This window comes from Euprymna scolopes, chromosome 40, assembly GCF_053919585.1.
Source record: "Euprymna scolopes isolate OS-2025 chromosome 40, ASM5391958v1, whole genome shotgun sequence".
Classification (NCBI taxonomy): domain Eukaryota; kingdom Metazoa; phylum Mollusca; class Cephalopoda; order Sepiida; family Sepiolidae; genus Euprymna; species Euprymna scolopes.
Genome location: NC_136521.1, coordinates 34,289,570 through 34,312,924, shown reverse-complemented (window position 1 = coordinate 34,312,924; position 23,355 = coordinate 34,289,570). Strand labels below are relative to the sequence as shown.

Sequence of the window (23,355 nt, the reverse complement as noted above, 5' to 3'; positions counted from 1 at the left end):
TGTGTCTGTGTGAACATGTTTAACTGATAAACTCTTAATCATAACACTGAAATTAATAGGAAATAGTAATCATACACCAAGGATGGTTTATAATGAGCAAAATCTTTGTTTGGATGGACGACACTGACTTGTTTGATATTCTGGCAGGACTACACATCGATGGAAAAGATCTTAGAGTCCTCAGAAACATATACTGGGAACAGGAGGCAGCCATTAGAGTAGACAATGACATCAATCGATATAGACTAATCTGCAGGGGTGTGAGGCAGAGCTGCGTATTGTCATCTGATATATTTAATGTATATAGTGAAATAATTCTACAAAATATTTAGAATCATGAGGGAATTAGTGTAAATTGCTACAACATCAACAACCTGAGATATGCAGATGACACAGTCCTTATCGCCGACTTTGAAGAAAAACTGAAAAAGATTTTAACAACAGTAACAGACAAAAGTGAAAAGAAAGGATTACAGCTCAATGCAAAGAGGACGGAATGCATGGTGATCTCGAAGAAAGCTGTTATAGCACAATGCAACATAGTCGGTTGTAGCAGCTGACACCCACTACATCACAGGCAGAAGCTACTTCTCACGAATCAAGATTTGAGATCCATTTTATCCCTTGCCCAATCACAAACCAGCTCTCTATCACGTGACAGAGTATATAAACTGAGAAATCGGAAACAATTAATCCTCTTTCTCGTTGCTTTGTCCAAGAGCACACATCGCCGGGGGGGGGGGGGGGGCTTTGGCCCCCGGCCGAATGTCAGTACTACAAGCTGACAATGGCTTTCTTCTAACTCACATTTATTTCCACATGTTGTATCCAAACGAACATTCTTTGTCATGCTAAAGAACATACAACTTACACTCACGCATGCCAACACATTAATACACAAAAGACTTTGCCCTCTCTTTCTCTTTTAATCAGCTTCCTTTGTTCCAGCGGCTACTAGCTATAAACATGTGTGGACTGAACTATTCTCTCCTTCAACAACCCGGCATGATATTACTTCTATCTCTGCACAAGAACACTTCAACCTACTAACCCGTTTCTCTCTTGTACACTCTACTAACGAAGATAGCAAATAAAGCTGTTTAATTAATATGGAATGAAACTCCATTTCGTTGATCCCTCATTTCCATTAGGTAAGGGAGACAAAATCAAACAAGTAAACGCCTTTAAATACCTTGGTTGTACTATCACCCCGAATGGCAAGTGTGACACAGAAATCAATAAGAGAATTGGACAATCTAAGAAAACTTCTAATAGCATGAAATGCATTTTTAGCAACAGTAATATAAGCCTCAAAAAGATACATGTTATGAGAGTCTACGTATGGTCCATTCTTCTATACGGATGCGAATGCTGGACCCTAACCAAGGACACGGAACAGCAACTAGAAGCAGTGGAGATGTGGTTCATCTGGAAAATCATGAAAGTCTCATGGACAAAAAGAAAAATAAATACAGAAGTAATGGACATGGCTGGATACAAGAGATCCCTTCTTAATACTACCAGAGAAAGACAGCTCAAATTTTTCAGCCATGTAATCAGGCTGGCAGATTAGATAACGATGCAGTTTAAAAGTAACAGACATGTTACAATTTAACTAGATATAGCAATTAAACAAGCAAGAAAAATTGATTATGAAAATGAAAAACTGAATAAATCACAATTTTCCGTATTATTTGTATAAATCAGACTACTGCTCTCGTCTTGAGTGTGATTTACACAACGTTTTGGTCGATGTAACCTCCGACCTTCTTCAGGTATATCTTGTCGAACTCAGATCACACTCAAGATGAAAACAGTAGTCCGATGAATCCAAATAACATGAATAACTAATTCATCTCAAAAATTCAGAAACGTCATTACAATTTTTGTTTTATTTTTAATTTTTGTATTTCATGCTGTTTTTGAAGCTTTGAGTTTATTATCAATTGGCCTTTTAGACTTCAGTATAAACCATTCATACTTCAAATTGCAGATGATTTATTCTGAACTCATAGATTACAACTTAATTGAAAAATTTAATTGACTTATGGACTTAACTATAATCAACTTACACCTCGGATCACCGTTTCTCATGTATTACTTAATGGATTATTTATTGAGTTAAAATTTATTAATTAATTGATTAATTATTTGATTCAAACAAGGAATTATAATAAAGACAAATAAAATTTTACTAAACTTTTTGGATTTTAATTTAATCCTGCCAGCTTTCGAATTCCAGATTCTTCCTTACGGTTCAGTACTCCATTGAGTTATTGATTAATTTTTTTATTTTCTTTTATTCTATTAAAAATTTTTTTTTTTAATATATATTTTAAAATTACGCTAATCAGTGATGCATCTTTTGCTTATGTTAATTCTCTGATGAAAAGAGTCTATCTTTTGAAAATCCATGGGTTAATGATTATATATATATATATATATATATATATATATATATATATATATATATATATATATATATATATATATAAAAGTGTGTGTGTGAGGATAATTCTCAACCTACATCCTCAACAAATTTTTGATCAACAGATTTGAAATTTGGTATATAGGGTATTCAGACATGTTGAAAACCTTCAATTGGTTTTTATCCAGAAAAAAGGACTGCTGAGGGGCAAAAATTTATAAAAATACCTATATTTAAAATTATACAAAATACTGTTAGAAACCTATCCAACATGTCACGATAACATATATCGGGTGGGTACTGGGTATCTACCAGTATTTTGTATAATTTTTTTATTTTAAAATCATTATTAAAACTTTAAATACTTAAGTGACAAATCGCGGCCAGTTTTCTTGTTCTCACCTAACGCTCGACACTATATGTTTTTCGAACGTTTAAAAGTGAGTAAAATCGCTAAAGACGTTTTCAGATAGGTAAAAGAGTAACGTATCTAGCATTTGATAATATTTATTTGTTGTATATTTGAATTTTTGACCACTTTTTCGAATCTCTGTGGATTGTAAAACATACCTGCCATTTGTTTTGAATAAGATTTAAGAGCGGTTAAAGTCAATTTTGGAACATTTAATATAATGATTTCATTAGGTGACTTTAAAAAGTTATTTTATTTCATTATTAAAAATAAATAAATAAATAAATAAATAAATAAATAAATATTTCCCATAAGTTAAAATTATCCGAATGTCGTATATGTTATATGTTATTGAATCGAGCACGCTACATTGTAAAATTAAACCGAACGTTGTTATAGAAACAAGGGAGATAATTCATTCAAATCGCAACAACAGCCACCAATTTGAACGGCGGTGATTTTTGAAGACAGGCAAGTTTTATTTATTTATTTATAAAATATTTAGGTTTTATTTCACTCCATGACATCATCTTAGATTTTGCTAAATAATAATAAAAAAAAAAAAAAAAAAAGACAGAAAAAATATATTTATTCAGTTTCGGAATTTTTTCGAGATGAGAATCAATAATTTTGGTACGAATTCAATTTTTACGATATTTTTATTAATTAAATTGTTAACAATTTAACTAGACACCGCCAAAAATGGCCGAAAAATCAAGTTGTTGTTGTTTTTTAAAACGAAATTACATTTATTAAAATCCATTATTTCTGAGTAACTTTTTTTTTTCCAGAAAGATAAAACCCTGAATTTTATCATATAGAAAACAGAATAATGTAAAACTTTTTCTACTATTTTTAATTAAATTTTAAATGTTAAATTTTCCCAAAAAGTTAACAATTGACATTTTTTTGTCTTGCACAAAAAACGTACATAAATATTAAAAAGAAAAAGAAGGTTTTTGAAATAATTAATTTATTTATTTGTTGTCTAACTAAGATTTAGGGTGATTTTCTATGAGAATATGCAAAAATATTATAATATAAGTACCTGGATTTCAAATAATTCCACTTATTCATATAGGCAACCAGTTACTTCGCGTCGATCTAGACAATGTTTACGTTTGTACTTAATAAAAAGCTAGGCACCGCCAAAAATGGCCGCAAAATCAAGTTGTTGTTGTTTTTTAAAACGAAATTACATTTATTAAAATCCATTATTTCTGAGTAACTTTTTTTTTTCCAGAAAGATAAAACCCTAAATTTTATCATATAGAAAACAGAATAATGTAAAACTTTTTCTACTATTTTTAATTAAATTTTAAATGTTAAATTTTCCCAAAAAGTTAACAATTGACATTTTTTTGTCTTGCACAAAAAACGTACATAAATATTAAAAAGAAAAAGAAGGTTTTTGAAATAATTAATTTATTTATTTGTTGTCTAACTAAGATTTTGGGTGATTTTCTATGAGAATATGCAAAAATATTATAATATAAGTACCTGGATTTCAAATAATTCCACTTATTCATATAGGCAACCAGTTACTTCGCGTCGATCTAGACAATGTTTACGTTTGTACTTAATAAAAAGCTAGGCACCGCCAAAAATGGCCGCAAAATCAAGTTGTTGTTGTTTTTTAAAACGAAATTACATTTATTAAAATCCATTATTTCTGAGTAACTTTTTTTTTCCAGAAAGATAAAACCCTGAATTTTATCATATAGAAAACAGAATAATGTAAAACTTTTTCTACTATTTTTAATTAAATTTTAAATGTTAAATTTTCCCAAAAAGTTAACAATTGACATTTTTTGTCTTGCACAAAAAACGTACATAAATATTTAAAAAAGAAAGTTTTTTTTAAATAATTAATTAATTTATTTATTGTCTAACTAAGATTTAGGATGATTTTCTAAGAGAATATGCAAAAATGTTATAATATAAGTACCTGGATTTCAAATAATTCCACTTATTCATATATGTAACCAGTTATTTCGCGTCAATCAAGAGTCTAGATCGACACTGTTTACGTTTGCGTTTGATAAGAAACAAACTATGGAAGACCAAACAGGCCAAAAAAACTTATTTTTCAGTGACGAAAATTTCAATGTATTATTAAGCTGAGGCTGTGAGTGACCATTTGTATGAGTTTGGTTTTTAATGTGTATGTGTGTGGGGCCAGGCTCCCCAAAATGGGGGGGGGCAATTTAAAGCAGAATAAAAAAAAATTATTTCAGTGCGTTTGGTCCACGGTAGTCAAGAGGCGGCAAACGTTTCCAAACTGGATTGGAAAAATGATATTTTTAACACAAAGGGCACAATATTTATCGAATTTTTTTTTTTGGTATCGATTCTTCAAAGCATGCCCTATTTAATAATGGTCATGCATTATTCAGCTCGCTAAAAAAAAATTGTTAATTTATTTATCAAAGATTTTAAAATGGCTTTTTTCGTATAAATATTAAAAAAATTTTTTTTTTGTTTTGCTTAACTTAAATTAATTATTTTACTTAACATATTCACCGAATTTCACACTTCAAAACTCAAAAGGGGGATAATTAAACACAATCGAAGTTCTGATATTCAGACGTCAAAATAAGGTATGCAAACAATTTTTTTTTTTTTTTTTTTTAATCTATAATTCTGTCCCTTACAACAACACAATATGTTTTGTTCAGTTTCAGATGATTATTTTAAGCATATTTGTTCCCACTTCAAAACAAGGGGGGGTTTTGTAAGCAAAAAAAAATATATATATATAAATATCGTTTATGAAAAATAAGTACACTGTTATAAAGTTCATTCTTCTCTTAATAATCGCTGAAAATTTTGTATTGATTGGATAATTACCTGATTTTTGGTAGATTTTTAAAAAGACGGTCCGTCAAAAAGTACTGACCTGCCCCCCCCCCCAGTTTTGGCGGTGCCTAAATTTAACGCACAGAAAACAAATTAAATCGTTAACAATTTAACACACAGAAAACACAGAATAATTACAAAATACCATCCCCTCCTCATATTAAGGGCGGCTTTCTAAATAACTAGCAGTTCTGCCCAGCTTTGCTCGGGCCCTATGTACTGTTCATAACTTTATTTGCATATGTATATATTAAAAAGTGTGAATATGTACGGTAATGCCTTTCTATACAATAGGCAATTTTTCTCTATGGTTGTTAAGGATTAACAACCATAGAGAAAAGTTGGTAGAGACTGCAGAGAGGTAATTTTTAAAAAAACTTTGACCCCTTAACATTATTGTTTTGGGCTTAAATCAAAATAAAATGTTTGACTCATGTCCAAATAACCTACATCTAACATTTTAAGTGTTTAGATCCAAAATTGGCAGAGGAGTTTGGTAGAGTCTGCAAAAGTCAACTCTGTAAACTTTTACCTCATGCCAGCCAAATTTTCTTCCAAAACCTGATTAAAAACTTGCTGCATGTCTGAATACTCTTTATGTAAAATTTCAAATGTTTAGACCAAAAATTGGCTTAATAGTTTTGAACTTTGACTTCTTGGAAGCCAAATTTTCAGCAAAAAAACAAAAAACAAAAAGAAAAAACGATTAAAAAGCTTGCCCTACATATGAATACACTCTATGTAAAATTTAAAATGTTTAGACCCAAAATTGGCTAAGTAATTTGATAGAGATGGCAGAGGTCATTTTCTTTAAACATTGACCCCTATTATGACCCCTTTACGTTTATTGTTTTGGGCTCAAATCAAATTATAAAGTTAGATCCATGTCTAAGCAACCTATATTTAAAATTTCAAATGTTTAGATGCAAAATTGGCAGAGGAGTTTGGTAGAGTTCTCAAAGGTCAAATCGTTGAACTTTGACTCCTTAACAGTCAAATTTCTGGCCAAAAACCGATAGCAAAGATTTTCCCAAATCTCAATACCCTTTATGTCAAATCTCGTGTCTGTAGACCGAAAATTGACAAGAGTTATTTGGTAGGGAAATGTAGACAGACACACACACACACACACACACACACACACACACACACACACACACACACACACACACACATACAGACATTTTCACTTTTATAGATATACTAGCATTTCAGCCAGGTGTTTGGAGGTGTATGTTGAGCAAAAAAAAAAAAAAATGGTAGTAGGAAGGCAGGCTCGAACCCGCACCGCAAAGGAGGAGAAAGAATGTGAAAAAAACTTGACGTCTTTGCTGTTACGACCACCACCAAACCAGAAGTGACATAGGTTTAAATTAAGGCTAGACAATCTAAAGGAGAGGATGACTTTTGAAAATATTGTTGAAACAAGCGACCCCCTCTGTAGAAAAGTGCCCAGTTAAAGGTGAAGATATTAATGTTTTTAGCCAATTTTTAGATATTTGTCGTCTGAAAGGTTGAACTTCAAAACGATACTGATCTTGTAAAAATCCGTTGCCTCTGTCGAAAGTTATAGGCAGACATGCAAACATACATACATACATACATTCATATATTGCTAACTCAAATTTGCGACCCAAACCGCTTTAAAAGCTTGCCCTATCTCTGAATACCCTTTATATAAAATTTCAAATGTTTAGACCAGAAATTGTCTGAGTAATTTGGTAGAAACCGAAGCGGTCAATTTTTTTTAAAAATTCGACCCCTATTATAACCCCTTAACATTTATTGTTTTGGGCTCAAATCAGATTATTAAATTAGATCCATGTCCAAGGAACCTATATCTAAAATTTCAAGTGTTTAGACCCAAAATTGTCGGAGGAGTTTGGTAGAGTTCTCAAAGGTCAAATCGTGTAACTTTCACCCCTTAACAGCCAAATTTTTGTCCGAAAACGGATTACAAAGATTTTCCCAAATCTCAATACCCTGTATATCAAATTTCGAGTCTGTAGACTGAAAATTGACAGAGTTATTGCGTAGGGAAATGTTCACACACACAGAAAGACAGACAGACACTTTCACTTTTATAGATATATAGACCAGCCTGGATGCCCGGCATTGCCCGCGTGTGTGTTTGGAGGTGTGTGTTGAGCAAAAAAAAAAAAAAAGAAATGAAGTGGTAGTAGGCAGGTAGGCTCAAACCAGTACCGTTAAGGAGGAAAAGAATGTGAAAAAAAGTGACGTCTTTGCTGTTGCGGCCATCGCCAAACCGGAAGTGATGTAGGTTTAAATTAAGGCTAGTCAATCGGAGGGAGAGGATGGCTTTCGAAAGCATCGGCGAAAAAAGCGCTCAGTTGAGGGTGAAGTGATTAATATTTTTAGCCAATTTTTCTGTATTTGTCGTCTGAAGGGTTGGCTTCACAACGATTCCGATCTCGTGAAAATCCGTCGCCTGTCGAAAGCTTTAGGCAGACAAACATACAAACATACATACATACATTTCAACAAACAGGTGAGATTTATATTATCGATTATATTGGACACAATATATAGTAATGATTTAAAAAGTTAAAAACAAAAAAAGACTTGTGCGCCACCACCGAGAATCAAAACCAAAACGTTCAGTTTACAATTTATTTTTAGCTATGCCGCCAACGACTGGGCTATGAAGACATATTTACTGCAAGGCTAAAAATTAAAACATGAACCAATAGCTACTATGTTATGCGTTCATAATGCTGGCATTCGACCTTCACCTGGCAGATTTCATTTTTTTAAAATTTTCACACTTTTGCATCGATTTTTCTGGGCTAAAATCCAAATATAAAGTTTTGTATGGATTCAAATACCTTATATATGAAGTTTCATGTCTGTAGACCAAAAACTCTAGGAGGAGTTTGGTAGGCAAATTTTTTTAAACAAAAATATATTTTGAACATAAATATATATGGAAACAATTTTGTGTTTACTATAAACTTTTTATGCAAATATTACGCAAGTATAAATCATGTAGAACATCTGCATTAATATAATTACACGTAATAGTTAACTAAAAATGATCATCCCATAAGAAAACTGAAGAAATTAATAGGGAATTAATTAAAATGAATGTTTAAAAGAATATGCAAATTAGCTAGATCTTTTGCTAGTGAATGCAATTCCACGATGCATATGAAACAAAATTGTATTTGCTTTTTAAATAAATAGAGAAAGGGATTTTAATATGAATATCAATACACGCACAAAAAACGAATTTATAGGAGTATAGATAGAAGATAGATAGATAACACAGTAACATAGATGCACAAGTACAATAATTTTGACTAATAGGATTAATGGGATTTAAATTTGTTCTGGTCATGGTTTATGGAACGTCAACGACCTCTTATTCCCAGCACTAGGTGTATCAGAACTTTTTGGGAATTTTTGACACCCTTAATACAAAACTGTGAATAAAATATACAAAACTCGTAATTTCTTTTTTGAAAGTGGGCTGTTTGATTTCTTTATGGAATATACTTCCAAAATAAACAATTAAAGTTTTTTAACAAATAATAGAAATATTTTTTATTAAAAAAAAAAACAATGTTTACAAAGTGCCTGCGTGCGCTCCTGCAGCCATTTTTTCTATGTAATGAAATGAATTGAAATGTATGAGTCAAATTTAAAAAAATTTTTACAATTTAAAAATCTATCAAAATTTTTCTATTGGTTCAATTTTTAAGATATTTTCAGGTTTAATGTGAAATTTTATGCTCTTTCCATTAAACCGAATATAATATTCTAGACAAATGTTTTTTTTTAAATCCCCCCCCCATTTTGAAATGTCTATTAAAAAGAAAATAATTAGTTTCCTCGCCTAAGGTTTATATATCACAAATTGAAGATAAAAGATCAACAAATAAAATAATCTAATTTAAAAAAAAAACAAAAAAATAGTTATGTGCAAATTTACCTGTAAAGTCAAAAGTTTAAAACCTTTTTTTAAAAATAACACGTTGATTTTTTTTTTAATGAAACTTCACCCTTTGAAAATATCATCCTGTAAAAATTGGACACTTACACCAATTTTTTCTATTTCATTCAATGTTGTTGTTTTTGTTTTTTTTTAAAGATTTTTGAAAAAATAAATTCATTGCATAAAGAAGAAATAAAATATTTTAAATCAAAAACTCATGTAATTCTTTAAGAGAATAAAAAAAATGGAAAATTTGTTGGCATTTTTTTTTAAAAGGTAAATTTTGATGAGTGAAATGTGATCATTTTTCAAATACAGTGACCCATCATTGGCTTATTTGATTGTTTACAGCAAACACATGTCAGAAATTCAAAGGGGAGATAAGACACATATCATCAATTGTTTGAAATATTTCAAATGTTTTTTTCTTTATATAGTTACTACCGGGAAATATGTATGTTTGGTCTAATATGTTGTTTTTACATTTTTGAAATAATTAATTATGGCGCTTCTCAGCCTCCATATTTTTCAACTGAAAGAGAGTCAACTCCGTTTGTGAACTCCTCATATGACATGTTAAAATCGCAGTATTTTTGAATCCTTGCTTAAAAAATTCTTTTATTTAAAAAGTATATGGAATATAAAATATAAATATGGATAAATTCTTAACAATGAAGAATGGAAGCACTCATTGATTATTAATTTTTATAGGTAAGTGATTTTTTGAAATTTATATATATTTTTATATTCGAAGTAAGTTAAAATTCATTGATTTTCTTGAAATCTTTTTTAAAGAAAACCGATTTAAAAAAAATATTGCATATTTTTCTAGTAAAACTTTTATTATTTTAAAATTTGGTCTTTGCTCCTTTTATTGAAAAAAAAATAAATTTAGGGTTTAAATTAAATTTTTCAAGTAGTTATAAGTTTTGAAAGACAGTGAGTCTAATTATTCAAATTTTTATCACTCATTTTTAATGACGACATCTGACACTGCTACCCCAGCAGGTTTAAATAAAGATTTCGAAATTTTGTGTAAGATTTCAGGGGTCGAAAAAAAATGCATCCGAAGAAGGTCGGAGGTTAGATCTGCTGAAACGTGAAAATGGCATCCAAGTACAGTAGGAATAAATACAAATAATGCAGATATTGATGCTTTACAGACAATTTTCCAGTTAAATTCATTTCTTTTTAATTTTATATTTCATTTATTAAATCGTTAGGTGAAAGTACAGAATAGTTGATACATCTCCCTTCTCATGTTAAGAATGACGTTCGGAATCATAACATTATGGTTTCAGCACAATCCGTAAACTGCCAAGAGCCCATATTAATTAATAATTTTGATCTCCTGTCATGCAGTAATTGTCTTTCGTTCTTGTTAACTCCTTACATCAAATGGGTTCACGTTTAGTCTTAAGCGATTTTCATTACTCTCTCTCACACACACACACACACGCACGCACGCACACACACACACACACACACACACACACACACACACACACACACACACACACGCACACAAATTTGGTTAAAATCAAGTTCCGTATTTCTCTGTTGACATTTTTCGTCGGTTAATCTGATCTGATTACCTGGAAAAGTAACTTCTGATTCTAATGTTTATCAGTTTTAAAATATTCTGTTATTCTTAAGAAAAAAAAAAAAAGAAAAAGCCAAGTTCAGTTGTGTATTTTAAAACTGGTAAACATTAATCAGAAGTGACTTTTCCGGGGCATTTATATATATCAGCTGATGAAGAATGTCAACAAAGAAGGACGGAATTTGATTTTAACCATAAATTTTAAATTTTATCAATTAACTAGCCTGGGTGCCCGGCGTTGCCCGGGTGTTTGGAGGTGTGTGTTGAGCAAAAAAAAAAAAAGTGGTAGTAGGCAGGCAGGCTCAAACCCGTGACGTGAAGGCCGAAAAGAAAGTGAAAGAAATTCTGCCGTCTAAAAGCTACTCCATGACACGACCGGAATTTCGGAACATTAAAATTAGGCAAAGTCAATATAACCAATACAATGACTTGCAAAAATGGCTCACAAAAAATCGACCCCTCCTTATAGAAAACTGCCCAGTTTAGGGGGAAAGAATTAATGTTTTGGGCCAATTTTTCGATATTTGTTGTCCGATGTGTCCCCTTCAAAATGATGCCAATCTCATGAAAATCTGTCGCCTCTGTCGAAAGTTTTAGGCAGACATACATACATACATACATACATGCAGGTGAGATTTATATTATAGAAGAAGAAGAAAACAAAAATTAAGTGTTTCTTTACAATAGTACGTCATCCTCAAGGTTGTCAAACCATCAAAAATATTTTAGGCCAAATCTTTCAGAAAAAAATAGCAAAAAAAGGATAATTGTAGCCAAATTTTCACAAACAAAAAAGCCAAATTGAACATTTGTTAAAGAAATAACAAAGAGTGTGTGCGTAAATATATAAACATTTATATTTTTTTACATTGTGCTTGTATAGATTCGTGATGTTTTAAATCGACGCATTTCAGGTGAAAACATTATTATGGACTTATGTGTCCTGTTAAAATTAGTATAAATTAACAAAAATTGTACTTGATGACATTTAAAGGTTTTCAGGTATTCTGAAAACGAATATCATATAAAATTGTCGCCGACAAATAATTTGTATGTGATAATGTTATTGCATTCTGACAGCAAGCCAAACAAAGCATATGCATGCGAAAACATTGCATACTTCCGTGTCGTGCCGGAATTAGTATAAATTCCAAAAATTACAAAAAATGGTGCAGTAGAAAAACAATTATAATTAAAAAACAGAATTCACAACAGACATAAGAAAATAATAAATTTATTTAAACATGTTTTTTTTTTTTGCAGAATTAATTTATTAGAATAAAATTTCATTGGCATGTTAATTTATTTAAATAACAATGATTGTTTGATTTAAAAAAAAAATTAAAAGGAACAAAATGTGTCTTTGATTTTTAAAAAAAAGTCTTGGTGCTTTTTTACAATAGCGTCAAAAACAAGTTTTTGTTAATTTATACTAATTTCAACAAGACACGTAAATACGTAATAATGTTTTCACCTGAAATGTGTTTAAAACATCACCAATCTACACAAGCACAATGAAAAATATATAAATGTTTATATATTTATGCACACAGTCTTTGTTATTTCTGTGAGGAATTACATGACTTGAAGCGTCTCATTTCATTGGTTGATTGGTTTAACACATTGTTTTAATTACGGCCTTTCATATTGGTTGATTTGAATTTTAATCTGCAAGTACGGACAAGTTTCAACTGAAAACTTCAGTCCCAGCAAATCTTTCATGCATGATGGACTCATTTTTAATCTTCTTATTAATTTAAGGGACTTTTGGCGCCCAATTGTCATGGTACCTTTGAGACAATTTAACCCACTAAGTTAGGTGTTCTGTTCTTGACATAATATCGTCTTTCTAATTCACTAAGAATGTTGATTTGAGTTTACCTCTTCAACGGAATTGCCCGCCTTTTTCTATTAGAACATTGTTTAAATGGACCTCAACCCATGGATTAATAATTACAATAGAAAAATGCGAACATGAAAAGTAATATAGTTAAACTTAAACATAGAAAAGTAAAGGACTAGTTGTTAAAACTGGAAAAGAAAAGGACAAGATATTCTAGAAAAAAATATAAATTTATAATTTGAAATATTGCAGCATTAAGAATTTTTTAAAAATTCAATTTATAGCATTATATAATCAATTCTTAATGCTACAATATTTTAAGTTATAAATTTATTATATTTTTTACTAGAATATCTTGTTCTGTTCTTTTCCAGTTTTAACAACTAGTCCTTTACTTTTTCATGTTTAAGCTTAACCATATTACTTTTCATGCTCGCATTTTTCTCTTGTAATCCATGATTTTTCTAAGCTTTCAATAAATTCACTTGTTCTTTGTTTATTTTCAGTCTTATTTTTTTGGCCCCCCATAAACACATATGTAATAACAATGTACGGCACTCGTCTGCTTCCAATAAAATTCCCCCAATTATCTCTCTTTCATGCTTTCATTCTCTCTGTTTCACTTGTTACTTCTCTTTCCACGACAGCAGTGAATTAGTAGCAACAGTAGTCGCTGAAGCGACGTGGTTGCTATGGAAAGCAGTCATAAAAAGTGTTACTCATCTCATTACATATTTTTACGATTTTGAACACCAGAAAATTCATCATAACTTTTGCTTTACTGAACGAAAACTGAAAAAATGTTTTTCACAATATAGCTGAAAAGGTGATCTATGAATTGGAATCATTGTTTGAAATTTGGTCAAAAAATGAGTGAGCAGTGAAGCTTTAAAGCAGTTCTAAATGACTAAAACTGCCACTTTTCCATATATTCAAACATTACTGTGTTTGAATGTTAATATTCACAAAAGATTTTTTCCCTACCACTTCTTATGAATTCTTAACTACCAGGCTCGACTGAGCAGCAAAATGATGTAACATAATTTTTCAATCGGGAAAATGAAATGACCTGCCTTAAACCAGGTAAGTGAGCTTTTCGATTTTGTGTTTATTTTTCGCTCTGCGAAAGTTCTAAACTATGTGAAAATGAAATTCTCACATTTCATTTAACATTTTAAATGTTCAATTTGGCTTTTTTGTTTGTGAAAATTTGGCTACAATTATAAATTTGGCCTATTTTGGCCCTTTTTTTTCTGAAAGATTTAGCCTAAATATTTCTTATGGTCTAGTAACCCTGAGGATGACATGCTATTGTAAAGAAGCACCAAAAATTATGAAAAATTAGGCTCACGAATCATCGTTATTGAAAATGTGAAAACAAAATTAAATTAATTAAAAATTTGATCTCGAATTGATATTTTGTATTCATCAGTTAAATATGTCGATATGGTTAATAATTGAATATTAATAATATTGCATGTGTCTCTTTCTTTTGCCAACAAAATGGCAAATAAAAACAATTCATTTATTATTAATTATCATAACTTTTCAAATCGGTGTCCTGGGAATTATTGTTCAGGACGAAATACAAAACAAATGTGTAATGGCTTATAATGTACCATCATTTATTATTTGTATGAGTGAAAAATGGATTTCATTGTTCAGACTACTAGCTTGGTAAATGTGAAGTCTAGAAAACAGATATATTTTTTTTTTTGGAAAGACAATATACAGCAGCTCAAAATTGTATGTAGTTTGCTTGATGCATTGTGTGTGTAATGAATAAGTCAAGAGTCGGAGTAAACTTGAAAAGGCTTTATTTCACCAAGAACATTGCAGGGTCTGGTCTATACGCAACCAGACGCTGGTTTAAAGAAAGAAGGCTCAAGGGAAGTAATTCACTTCTGGAGAGTGTACGTAGAGATTGAAGATTCCTCTTTTTCAGCACAGTGTGTGGTATGCATTTAGGGAAGAATTAGAAAGCTACCACAATTTAAAAGCAAGAAAGTTGTCAGTGTTGAGAAGGAAAGGCAAAAACAAGTGGTTTATGTATATTTATTTAAATTAATTAAATATTAAATTAAATAATAAATCTTACTTGAAAAATCAAAAGTTCTGCAGTGATTTCATGTTCCATAATATGTTTTGAGGAAAAGCCACTTTGTTAAATGGTAGCTGTTTCAAATGCCTTGAAAATCATGTGGACTGGAGATATTTATTCACTGCGGTATAACTTCAAAACACAATTTCCCCTACTATTGATAAAAAAAAAAAATAGAATCTATATATATACGAAGGTCATTCCAAAAGTAATATTTCCTATTATTTTTACTCAAAAAGTTGAGCTATGAAGATGGGAGTGGTACCATTAAAATGAGTTACCTCCAAGATTTATTTTTCTACATGTTACCAGCATTCTCAATACACTTTTGCCAGTGATGAATAGGAGAACCTTGATGCCTCGGTCGTAAACGTCTGTGCCTGCTGAAATGGTCCATTTTTTTTTTCGCATCTGCAATTACAGCTGCTCACATAATGTGTTCAAGTGGAAATCTGATGGTATCAGGTCAGAACTATATGGTAGATAAGACAGCACCGTCTGGCTGCAAATGTCGCACATTCCGTGGTCTTTAAACTTGTGTTTGGGACTGGCATTGTTGTGTTGAATGCGGAATGTTTCCCTTTTCTACGGCTTTACAAGGGCAATCCAGGCCTTCAGCTTTGTCAATGTTTCAACATAATACTCAGAGTTAACCCTGGTTTTAAGAAATCCAGGAGAATCATATCTTTCCTGTTCCAGAAGGCAGTGCATATCACTTTGCCTGCAGATGTTTGCGGCTTGAACTTCTTTGCTGGGGAATATAAATGGTGCCAAGCCATTGACTGCCGTTTGAACTCTGGCTCATAGTGTTGACACCACGTCTCGTCATCAGTGATGATGCGGTTGAAAAATCCACCACTTTCGGCTTTATACTGATTGGACAATCCCTGACAGACATCCTATTGGTGGTTCTTTTGCTTCTGCATGAGCATTCGTAGCACCCACCTAGCACACTCTTTGCTATATCCTAGGGATTACAACATCATTTCCAGTACACTGATACACACATTCAACTCCACATGCATTTCATTCACCGTGATCTGCCGATCAGCACAGATGAGTTGATCAAGGTGCACAGTGTTTTCTGGTGTACTGGCTGTGCATAAACATCTTAAGTACGCTTTGTCACTCATATCTCTCTTACCACTTTAAAATCAACAAACCCATCTTCTAACTGCGCCATGTTCAACTGGCGCTGATGAATGTTGATCAGTTCAATTTTTTCTGCATGGAGGAATTCCATGATGCATCTCTACTTCTTATACACGTCCATGACAAGGGTTGCTTTCTTGGAGTGTCACACCGTCAATATCTGAAACAGAGAGATGAAACTTTCAGGTCATGCATGCATAAGTTCAGTTATCAAAAAAAATACAATTTGCAATTCTCACTGATCCATTCAGGCGAAATAAAAAAAATAGGAGGCATTACTTTTGGAACGACCTTCATTCATAGAAAATCACTTGTTTTTTCTTCCTGTCTCAACACTGATAATTTTCCATTTTTTGCATTGTGATAGCCTTCTAATACTTCCTATATATATATATATATATATATATATATATATATATATATATATATATATATGTGTGTTGGTGCTTGTGCAGAATACACCCTATATTAAAAAACAAATACAAAAAAAATATTTACGATGTACAAATCTGTGAGGGGACGAAAAGATCATATTCCAAAAATCATGTAATTTGATCAAATAGTTTTATTTTTATTAAGAAAATCGTTTTAAAAAGATTTTAAGTGATTAATGGGAAATCGTAGGCATTACAAGGCTGATTTAGCAAGTTTGATTTATAATTGAGTTATTTCCCTTTGTTTTTTCAAGACGACAACGTGAAACAGACTTACTTCGCTTACTCATAAAATTTGGTTTCCTTAGTTAAAATAAAACTACTTGTTCAATTTATGTAATTTTTGGAATATGACATTTTTCATTCCAGTATGGGTACGTATATTATACAGATATTTTTTTTTTTTTTTTTTAATGTAAGGGGAATTCTGGACAAGAACCTATTTTTTGAAGTGTGTTTTATTTATATTTGTTGCTGTACCCTTCCTGAACTGCAGCATACTTTTTTCATGCAAATCCTTGATTCAGCCAATATCTCCTGCCATGTTTGGATTAGAAATTGCAGCATCAGGCACAAATGCTGCATCTATACTCTTAACGTGGATATTATAGATATAGATTGTGTTACTTAGGACCGTCAAAACTGTTTTCACGTCTTTTGGCATAATATTATGTCAATATACTGCCTTCAAGACTGAACACTGTGCTCTTGTAGCAGTGTGCTTGATCATACGATGGGACCTCTCAACTATTCCATTTCCTAATAGTACTTGGGTGTACTTAAATCGTACATGTATACCTCATATCCGTACAAACTCGGCAAATCTCTCTCCACAAAATGCTGCACCATTATCAGTAAATAGCTCAATTGCTTGATGATGCTAGCAGTGTCTTGATTAGGCAAGTACTTCCAAATGGCAAAACGGCATTAACGTCACGTTAAAGCTGATTTCCAAAATGGGCTGCATCCCTCATAGTTCTGTTCCATTTTTCTGTGACATCAAGCCTGCCACTCTTCCAATGCACCGGGGTTGGTTCTATTAACTGGCATTGCCTGCAGCCTCTAACCATTAATTGCACCCTAGCTTTAGTTAGTCCTAGTTTGGTCAACTTCACAAAATACAGTGTTCTCTTCACACCAGGGTAGCCGCTGGATCAGTGGCTTATATCTCAAGAACATTTTGTTCATCAACCACACCACAGCACACACAAATTCTCTGGGTTCTGTCAATGTACAGATTTCTTGCAGCCATCACTGTAATACTCTTGTAAGCTGATTGGATTGGTTATCATCAGATTGGACATCTTTGCATCAATCTGCAGCTCATATTCAGAGACCAACCCTCTGGGTGTTGTAAACTGCCATTTGATCAACATTTTAGATGTTGCTTTGGTGTGCACTCTTGTCTGTCTGGACAAGGTGTCAGTTACCCAACGATGCACACATGCAGAGTCAGTCTGTAAATGAATCGCTTTTCATCTTCAATTGCAATGCAAGGATTACATTTCACAGAACAGCATCAAGCTCAGCCAAGTTAATATGCTTTTCTTTGTGTATCGATTGGAGTCAGCTTGTGTCTTCTGCCACAGAGCCATTGCTGTCCACAACCACACCAGTGGCTAAGGAACTTGTATCTACTCATACAGTTACATCCTGTCCACTCATACAACAGTCACCTTTTACTAGATTGTTCTGGGTCATTCTTGTATGTTTTCAATCATCCGGGATACTAGAGGGTCATCATCCCATCCAGTCATTACTGTGTTTGCCCTTTGTTTCACAAATGCTGTGATGACACATAGCCAATCACATACTGGGAAGCACCAAACAAGCCTGCCACAGAAATAGCAAGAAAGAGCCGGCAGAAATATACCGAGACCTTCCAAAGGATGAACCTTAAAGAATAGGACCAATATCAGCGTGCAAAGTATTTTTTGGGGGAACTCTCTCAAAAATACATAGACAAGAAAGGTTCCTTGGACTGGCTCAAGAGGGGAGCGCTCCACTACAATCAGGAAATGGCTGCTCAAGATCAGGTATTGATGACCAACGCATTCAAGAAGATGGCAGGTATCAGTAATGATAATAGGTGCAGGTTTTGCCATACAGAATTGGAAAGTGTGAGTCATCTGATATCAAGTTGCAATGATCTTTTAGGGGATGCTACTATACAGTGAGACATGATGGAGTATGTAAGTACCTCCATTGGACCATCTGTAAAAATTTAAACAACCAGTGTAGCAGCAAGTCCTGGGAACATCAACCTGAAAGAACAGTTGGAAATGACTTATATAACATACATTATGACCATGTAATCCCTACAGCCACCTACCTTGAAAATGCTGCTGTGAAACCTGACATAGTTATATGGAATAAGTCAGAGAGAGTGGCAACCTTGGTTGAAGTGAGTGTCTAATGATGGAGGTCTGAACAGAGCTGAAAGAGAGAAACAGACCAAATACCAAGGTGTCATGTATATGAAAAGAAACTGGAATGTTAGGGAGATATCAATCATACCAGTTATAGGTGCCACAGAGCTTATGAAGAAGAACCTGAAGTCCTACCTGACTAATATTCCTGGTGAACCAAGTGCAAAAGAGATCCAGACAATTGCACTTAAGGGAACAACAAGGATACTAAAAAGAGCTCTCGGTTGGTTTCAATAAAAAGCAGGGCAATATTGGCAGCTGGTTTTGCTGCCCCATACCCAGCATCACAATCTTCAAAGGAAGAAAATTAAAAAAAAGGGGGAAGCTTCCCACATATTAAGAAGACAATTTGGCAGATAAGTTTATTGAGGACTACCGGTAATTCACTTCCACAACACCATCAAAGTTTTCCGTGCTCAACCTAATCTCAAATGTATCTGTTCCTAGCTATTCTGGGATCTTACTGTCCAGATTAAACTGCTCCAAATGTTCTTTGACATGGACCGCTGAACACATATTCGTTCACAAAATTATTGTTAATATAAGAAAAGGTAGTTGCATCAATGATCTCATTCTGGCTTAGAACGATAGTAATAATCAAATCATCAAAGGAGTGACATTGAACCTAAATGCTAGGTGGATGAGAAAATACCTTTGCCCCTTAATCTTCACTGTTTAAACAGCTAAAGAAACTTGGCAATACATACTTGCAGATAGGTTCAGCATAGATCTAGAACTGCAACATTTGAGCCTTGCTGTTGCCATTCTCTTAATTTTTGTGAGCAAACCTCTGCATTGGCTATATATGCGTCAACATATTCGTTTCCATCCATTCATAGCCTTGAGTCTCTAAGGGGCATAGGCCATCTACAACTTTGTAGATGCTTTTGTAGTGACTGAGTTCTTTTTACAGGGTGAGGGTGCTGGCTCCATGCCCAACTTTCCCAAAAGGTACATACAGCGCCTAGCCTTCCGAAATGGTCACCCATCTGGTACTGGCCATGCTCAGCGTTGCTTAACTTCAGTGATCTGGCGAGAACCAGTGTGTCAACGTGATTGTGTTGTACAACATATTCGTTTAGTTCCCAATAATTTATAATGGGGCAAATCTTCTGTTTATTTTCCTGCAGAATGTTCATAAGAGAGATTAAATCCTGTGGGGTTCAAGCTCTACTTTTGGATATGGATGTAGTCAGCTGTTATTTATCCACATTTATTTATGTTTCAAGTGTGAAATTCGTTGAATATGTTAATAATAATTATTATCTTTCAGATTAACAAAAAAAAAAAAAAAAAATTTTCATTATTTTTACGAAAAACACTACTTTTTAATTTTTGAAAAGATCAATCAATAATTTTCTTTTAGTGAGCCCAGTATTGCTAATACACCATTAAATAGGAAATGCTTTGAAGAATCAATACCAAAAAAGAAAAATAGATAAATAACTGCGCATTTTGCTAAAAAATATGATAATTTCTTTCAGCAATACTTGTTTATTCACCTATGGTGGCCCAACCATGACAGAAGATGCAGGAGTTATTTTCAATGCATACGCCTAGCATTCCCCCAAATGGTCTCCCATCTGGTACTGACCAGCCTTATCGTTGCTTAACTTCAGGGGATTGCTTATGAAAAAAGAATTGACCCTTTCACTTACTCATCAAACATTAAAAATGCATGGCTAAATATAATTTATTTAGTCCCCTATAGATCTCCATACTTAATTTTAAACTATCATTAAATTTTTTATTTATTTATTAATTTTGCTATACAAATCTATAAGTGATATAAAAAGTTGGAATTATTTGAAATTCAGGTACTTATATTATAATATTTTTGCATATTCTTATAGCAAATCATCCTAAATCTGATTTAGACAAAAAATAAAAAAATAAAAAATAAAAAAATAAAAATAAAATTATTTGTGTTCAAAAACCCTTTAAAACATTTTGTTTTAGCGATCGAGACAAAAATGACCGTGAATAGTGTGGTTTTGGAAAATTTTAAATTCTATTAAAACCCATTATTCCTGAGCAAGCTTCTTCTTTTTTTTTTGGTGGGAGGGGGGGGGGTTCAGAAAGATAAAAGCCTGAATTTTATATGAAAAGCAGAATAATATAAAACTTTTTCTAGTTTTATATTATTCTGCTTTTCATATAAAATTAAGGCTTTTATCTTTCTGACCCCCCCCCCCCAAAAAAAAGAAGAAGCTTGCTCAGGAATAATGGGTTTTAATAGATTTTAATTCTTTTTTTTTTTTTTTTTTTTTTTTAAAAAGTAACAACTTGGTTTTCACTTTTTGGCCGTACCTAAAAACACCAAAAAAAGTAAACGGAAGATCTTATATAAGCGTAAAATTGACACAAGCTGTCGCTCTTATTTTATCAGTATCAAACACCATGAACTAAAAAGGGCCTCAAAACGTCTGTTTTCAGAGAGTTGGAATTTCCTCATATCAAAAATTGACTTTATTTCTAATTTTGCATTATTAGGAAAGCAAGTAAAACGGAATTAAAAATACCAATTCAGGGGAAGTAACTCAATTCGTTTAAAATAATCTTATAAAGATTATAAGAGTTATCTACCTTTAAGGGCTCGAATCTCCATAACAAAAGCATCTCTACATTATACCTTAAAAAGCTGACTTCAAATTACTTGGAATTTATTTTATATTATATACATTTTATTTCACTTAAAAAACATTAGTTGAAAATTAAATGTCTATATCATCATTTGCTAAATAATATGCAACAAAATGGATATAACATAAAGTAAATCCAAGATAAGTTTTCGATTTAATTGAAATGAAAATAGTATACCTTTGTAAAATTTATTAAAGTTCACTTTGAAAATTGATAAATTTCAAATTAAATCTTGGACCTTACGTTTTAAAATGTTAAAAACATTTTGTTTAACAATTTTCATGCCTCGCAAGAAACAATTTTTTAACTTATATATTCGGGAATCTCTACTATATTAATAAAATTCGAAACGTTTATTTTTTATTTTTATTTATTTATGTGTGTGTGTGTATATATACCAGTAAAACTTTCGGTAAGGATAATGAGTAAACGTTGGATAAAATGATGGTTAAAATTATTAAGAACTTGCCAGGATTTGAACCTGGAATCTTCTGATCCGTAGTCAAATGCATTATCCATTGTGCCATATGCCGAAAGATGTTATCGCCAGTGTATACTAGTGGTAAATTCCGTTGACATGGGCAAGTAACTTTTTCGACAATTGTACGCACAACGGCCCCCAAACCCTTATTTCGGGCTTTTTGTATGACTCGGCGTTTTGTTCGTTACAAACCATATATAGATAAGGACAATCTAGGAACTCACACTTTTCAGGAAAAAAAAATAATTTTTCAATTCGGTGCCTCCAGTCGAAAGTTTGGTAAATATCCAGATCCGCTACAACAGAACACCGATCACTCTAATTTGTCTTTTTAAAGGTAATTGAGGTCACTGACAACGAATTTGATAGTCAAACTTGGGGCAAATTTACCGTTTGCATGCTATTAACCCCTGAACCCACAAACTACTTTCCACCATTTTGCAGCTTCCGTTTACACTACGCGCGCGCTGCAGCAAACGACGGCTTGCTTCACCTAGCAAACTGTCTTCTCACATGGTGTACCAATCAAAAAATTACGGACTGACATTTTTTTAATGACTTACAGTTAAAGAAAAGTTCAACAAATTGGGGGACCTTTATTTTTTTTTTTTGTCTCACAGTTTTTAATGCGGTTTACAAAAACATAAATACCAAACATCTTTGTTTTTCATTCATTTTTTGCAGGAGGGGGGATTCAATTATAGAATTTATGTGGTTTAATAGGTGCTTCTGCAGTTTAGTTAAGCGTTTTTCCGTAAGTAACGCAACGACATTTACCAATTAGAACACCATTTAACATTTTTCGAAAAATGTTAAATGGTGTTCTGATTGGTAAATGTTGGTGCGAGCGGATCTGGATATTTATCAGGTATTTCTGTTTTTTTTCAGTGATTTTGTTTTGTGCTGCCGCTAGTAACTAATATATGTTTAATTTATTTGTTGGTTAATTATTCCTAAGTTTATTGTATAAGAAAATTTATTCCTAAGTTTATTGTACAAGAAAAATATTAGCCCA

General features: G+C 32.3%; 1 protein-coding gene across 1 annotated transcript in view; it reads left to right on the top strand.

The window, feature by feature from the left end:
* The window catches only part of LOC145265483 (uncharacterized), a 55,965-nt gene that overhangs the window by 21,844 nt on the left and 10,766 nt on the right, over positions 1-23,355 (top strand). The window lies entirely within an intron of this gene.